Source organism: Pteropus medius, unplaced genomic scaffold (genome assembly GCF_902729225.1).
Source record: "Pteropus medius unplaced genomic scaffold, Ma_sr-lr_union100, whole genome shotgun sequence".
NCBI lineage: Eukaryota > Metazoa > Chordata > Mammalia > Chiroptera > Pteropodidae > Pteropus > Pteropus medius.
Window position 1 is genome coordinate 727,098 of NW_024340699.1, and position 6,200 is coordinate 733,297.

The window sequence follows — 6,200 nt, forward strand, 5'->3', positions numbered from 1 at the left end:
GTACTTATTAGTCATCCAAGATAGTTCTCTAATGAGAATGCGTTGTTTTTGAAATTTAGTAAAAACAATTAATGACGTTTTAAAAGACATTCTATTGTGGGACTAGGTTGTTTCAATGAATCCTTCATCATTGGCCCAAATCACTCAGCTAAGTTTCTGTGGCCAAATTGTTTTTAGTCAAACTATCTGGACCTGGTGTATGCAAGGGGGCAACTCTGAGTAACTTCAAAGCACACTTGCTCCTAGGACCACCTTTGTGAGAAGAAACTTGGAAGCAGACTTAGCATTGCTTTGCTGTCTTGGCTGTCACGGCCACTGACTCACTTGACTTCCTAGATACTGTTATAACCACCTAATCTTTTAATCCCGTAAACCCTGCCTGAATTCCTGGAACTTTGACCCTCCCATCATCTTTGATTTCGAATACTTATCTGAAGTTTCAAGGCTCCAGAGCCTTGGACCCTTAGTTCTTCCTGTCCCATGATGGTTCCTGCCTAATCACACCTGTTCTGTGACCACCGTGCTCTCGTATATCAATTCACACTATATTTCTTGAACACTTATTTTGCACAAAGCACTGTACTAAGCATTTTTGGGACAGTGAAGAAGTTGTGAGGTGGTACTGGCAATCTAGGAGCCTCCAATGTTGTCCACAATGTAATATATATATATACGCATTACATATATGTAAGTGTGTGTAATGAGGTGGTGATTTATTGATGTCGAAAGGAATGTAGGGCTCTGACTTTTGTAGCAATGACCTTGGTCCTAACAGCTACAGCATTTTACAGAGGCTTTTTTGTATTTTTCAATATTTAGCCTTTGTTTTTTCCTGATTACGAAGTAACATAGTCATTGAAGAAAACATGGGAAAAACAGAAAAACATGAAAAAAAAACCCACTCGTAATCTTATCTAGAGATAGAATATTACTGTTAATATTTGAGTTTATTTCTTCTCATTCTTTAACAATTTTTTTTTTTAAATGCCTACAGCATCTGGTCTTTCTAGGTGTTCTCCCATCCAAGTACTAACCCGGCCCGACCCTGCTTTGCTTCCGAGATCAGATGAGATCGGGCACGTTCAGGGTGGCATGGCCATAGACTAACAAATGTTTTATTGTTGGCATTTTTCCACATCATTAATATTTTTGGGGGTAGTTTTTTTTTATGGCTGAATGGAACTGGTGTCTCACCATTTATTTACTGGCCCCTATTATCGAGTTTTTTCATGTTCCTCCTTGCTTGGGCTGCCTAGGCTTGGTATTGAGGCAGTCCTAGAGTATCTAGGGGAGAGTAGAGTCTCACAAAAATGGGAGTGTGCCCATTTGAAATGCACTTGGGTGAGAGGGTGCAGCCACTTGGGGCATGAATAACAGCACTTAATTAATGCCCTTCCCAAGCTTGCACACTCGAGAGCATAGTACACAGCACATCCGAAAAGTCAAAGGGGCCTTTGTTCTATATTTGAAAAGCTGCTTATCCATTTGGTAGACCAGGGAACTTTGAGATGGTATGATTTTATACTACATATCTTCTTAACTATAAACAGCAGGAATTATATTTGTCAGGGTAGCCATTAAAATAGAAATGACACAAGACCCTTCTCTTAAAAAGTAGAGAATGATCAAAGCAAGATGGAAGAACGGCTCCTCTAATGATATGGAGTGTCCCTACTTCAGCGAGGTTCTTCTGGGAGACTGGGTTTAAGAGCAGAGAAACAAAATAGAAAAAAAAATGAGAAAGACAATATAATATTGTTTTTGAATACAAAAACCGATAATGCTTTCCAAGGCTGGTATGTGAAACTTACTCTTCTCTTTTGGCTCTTCCAGCCACAGATGAATATTTCCTTGCCAATTAAAACATTCTTGAGGTGTTTTCCTTTTGTTCACGTGATATTGGTTGTGATCTGTGCTTGCCATTATTTATAAATTACTTTCTGGCATTGTAGTAAATTCTAGGAAAACCAATAAAACCACAAGTGTGCAGTTAAATCTTTCTGTTTTTTTTTTTTCTATTTATTTTTGTGTGTCTGGGTTTTAATTTTCTTCCCTGTGGGAAAGACAAGAAAGTAAAAAAGAAACGTTTTCAGGAGTGGATGGATGGTTTATCGAGTACGTTTCTAATCTCCATTATTCCTTAGGCTTTTCACTGATGTGAATGTGTTCTCCCATTGGCTTAAGGCTATTCGATCACCTTTCTTGATAGGAACAGTGAAGAAATTAATCATGAAGATCTAGGTTAATAGAAAGTAATTGATGGAATGTCTTTTTCATTTGACAAGAAATGCCGAAGCTGATAATCAATGCTTCTTTAAATATACCAAAACCCAGAAGCCAATAGAGAACTGGTGACACCATTAAAATGGACATATATTAAAGGATATATTGGGATGACATGAAGTTGACAGATCTTTTTAAAGTGTGCTTTCAAACTTTTCCGAGAAAGACTGTCTTGGGAATTTTGGAGGAAGTGCTTGTGAATGCCGTAGAGCAGCATCTCCCTAAGCGAGTCCTACAGAAGGTTTGAGAGTGGGGTGGACGTCTGTTATTTTGTGCCTGCCTCGAACTGATTTCTTTCTGCTGGTAGCAACACCCTGATTGGCCATCCTTCTCCCCACTATCGGTCCATGTGGTTTGGTTGTGACTGAGTCCGAGGGTGGGCACATGGCCCAAGACTGTCCAATTAGCACATTCCATCTTACCTGTCTCAGGAATCGGTGCAGAAATGACCACGTGACCAAAGACAGTGCAGTGAGATTCATCCTGGGCCCTTTTCAGAACTCTGGCAAAGAGAAGCCCCTTTTTAATCGGGTTGCTGAAAAGAGGATACAAGCTCAGTGCTAATTGGTCATCTTTCTACCTTATGGAAAGAGCCTGCTAGAATGAAGCCAACACAAAGAAATGTAGAGCCCAGACGTGGAGGTAGAGCGAGTCACCGTGACATTGGCCAAGACCCTGAGCCCTACCAGGCTGAAAGCCAGCCTATTCCTGGACTTAAATAAATTAATTTCTCTGTTTTTGCCAGTTGGTGTTGGACTGCTCTCATTTGTCACCAGAAGAGTTTTGACTAATTGAAAAAGTGTTATGTGAAGACCGACCTGTCATCACACATATGTAGGAAAACCTGGGCATGTTAGTTTGGATTTTCCCAGAAGTAGACCCCACAAATGGGATTTGTGTGCAAGTAGTTTATTTGGGAAATGGGGCGTGAGGAAGTAAGACGGTGAAGGGAAGGCATCTAATAAATGGTACCTTATCAAGTGAGCGACCACTGTGGATGAGTAGAACTTAATGCTACGGGAGACAGTATAAAGCACAAGCAGCAAGGGAGCTGGGATAGTTACACCTCAGCTCCCCTCAGTAATTGGTTGAGGGCTGCTCTTGGGGTGTGTGTGCAATTTGAGGCCTGCTCTGTAAGTGGGCAGAATAGCCTTTTGGAGAGAGAGGGAGATGGAAAGGGAGAAAGGGGAAGGGCTAGGGGAGAGGGAGAGATAATGACTATGAAGCAGACAAAGAAATGCAGATACTGACATTTGAAAGTCTTTAAAGTCTGCAGGACGCAAAGGCTATGGGCTAAACAAAGCACAGTCTTGTGTGTGTGTGTGTGTGTGTGTGTGTGTGTGTTTTGTCTTTGTTTACTTCAGGACATCTTAGAGTCTTTAATATGCTAATATAGATACTAAATATACAAAAGTGAGGTTATGGGATGCCATGTTTTCCAAAATTATTTCACTGTATAACCTTTTCTTTGTGGATTATTTTTGGAACTTGCAGTCTGCAGCATGTGCTTTGGGAAACACTGTCTCAGAATAGCTAAGCTTTAAGGCATAACCTAAGTATAAAATTTCACAGGACTCAAAAACATCCACCTCAAAAATTTGAAGGAATCAATGAGTAAAACTGTCAAAACTTTGGCCAATTTTATAGACTGAATATTTATCTTCCCCTCAAATTCATACATTGACATACTAAACCCCAATGTGATTGTATTAGAAGGTGGAGACTTTGAGAGGTGACTAGGTCATGGTGGTGGGATCTTCATGAGTGAAATTGGCATCCTTATGAGGAGAGACTTGAGAGTGCTTGCCCCTTCCTTTCTCTGTTCTCTGCCATGTGCGGACACAACCAAAACACAGCCATCTGTAAACCAGGAAGCCGTCTTTCACCAGACTCCGGATCTGCCAGAGTGCCTTGAGCTTGGTCTTCTCAGGCTTCAGAACTGTGAGAAATATATTTCTGTTGTTTATAAGCCACCAAACCTATGGTGTTTTTATTATAGCAGCCCTAACTAAGACAGCCAACAAGGGTAATTGTTATATTTTTTAAAGTTAGCGAATGACTACTATAGATGGTTCTGCAGTCTCATCTTCATATGATGATGAGGCCACAGGGGCTCAGAGTGCTTCATTCATTTGCTTAAGGCTGTTAACTGGATTGTGCAGAGTCAGGACTAGAGTCTAAACTCGGGTTTTTTTTCTCTCTATGGATCAAGCATTTTAAATTAAAGTCAAGGCTATGTTGGAACCACATTCTGTTTTATAATTGCCCAAATGTGCCACCAATCTTCTCCAACCACTTTTCTTTTTACACGAGTATTTTCTTTCATAGGTAGCAGAATCTGGGGTTGTTTTTAAGGTCAGTTTGCAAATAAAGGTCTTGGGCATTGGGTACCATTTCCTTGGGGTTGGCTGGCAGGCAGCCTTCATTGTCTCTAGACTGGAAATTTGTTCTGGTTTTGTCAAGATGTCCGTTTCCTCCACTTGCATTTCTAGATCATGGTCATAAATACACCGAAGCTCATGGATAGTACTGAGTCAGAGAGACGAGTTAGGTCAAGAACTGTAGTCATGGACCAGTTTGTGGATGATTCCTTGTGCTAGTGAGCATGATTTAAAACAGTAGTTTTAATGTGTACCCATATCTATAATGCAGTTGTAGGCATTCCCTAGGTCTTGGCAAATGTGCATACACAGGCATATACCTATGAAAAGGCTGAGCATGCTACCTTCTGATTGCTCAAGGTGTTTTGCTCAAGTGGATTTTTGTGTCCACAGACATGGCCTTGGTTCTCAGACTTAGAGAGATAATGGGCAAGTATTTTTGCAGAAGATAAAGGACAAGGAGTTATTATTTGTTTTTATCCTTTTTCCTAGGGTGATAAATGTCAGTAAACAGGATTTTCTTCTGGCTCTTTGTGACTATCAGCCTTTTTATGCTGTCAACTACTTTATGTGTTCTCATATACTGATGCTCACTGGAGGTCCATATGGTAAAGGCAGTAGTAAAAGATCTTCCAATAATCAGTTGTATCATTGTCAAGCATGGGCTCTCCTATTCATTTATTCTCATCCTCCAAGACAAAGGAAAAGATGTGTACAGTTTATTAATTAATGATGTGGTGAAAATAGTTCCATTTTTATTCAAACAATAATATAGATTTAGAGGCTTATTTTCATTAAAATTGTTGGGTGGAAATGCCCGCAATATATTTTTATTGTGATTGATTTACATGCACTGCATGTAAATATCAAACATTTAACCAGCCATCTCTGTCTTTAATTTCTGGGATTTCAAAATTTAATAGTAGGTTTTAAATGATATTACCTATACATACGTAGAGAAACTGTCTTAAACATGTGTCTTCATTGTGTAACTCTGGCTACATATTTGACATGTGTCAAATTAGGTACACTGAAATATAACTTCATAGCATAAAATCTCAGCACAATGCGATAAGCTCAAAAATGGTTAGTTTTATGCTACTGTATCAGTATTTTAGTGGAATGGCTATTACCATTAGAAATATCTTTCGAGTTTTAGTAATCATTCATCTGGACCCAGAATTGTGCTCATCCTCTGCTGAATACAAAAGTAAAAGAGAGACATGGTCTCTACTTTCTAGAAGTCAAATGGCTAGACATGTACTTGTGATATGTGTAAGATAGTAAATACCAGATTATCAGGTACTATTGTGGACTGTTAGAGAAATACACATTCTCATTGCTGAGTTTGCTATTCGATTGATGCTTGTGGGTTCTCCAGTCCAATTTATGTTCTTGTAGGTGGGCACAATGGAGATGACTCTTACAAATTCTCCTCTGTCTACCAAAGGAAGGACTTTAGTAATTTTCCACTGACTCCCACCCTGCTTCTTCAACATGACTATGTAAACAGCATTTTGTATGATCTATCTTTTC

The 6,200-nt window shown here is 39.5% G+C and overlaps 1 pseudogene; it reads right to left on the reverse strand.

Moving 5' to 3' along the window:
- Positions 1–985: 985 nt before the first annotated feature.
- On the reverse strand, positions 986–1,104 carry LOC120617211 (uncharacterized; annotated as a pseudogene).
- Positions 1,105–6,200: the final 5,096 nt, after the last annotated feature.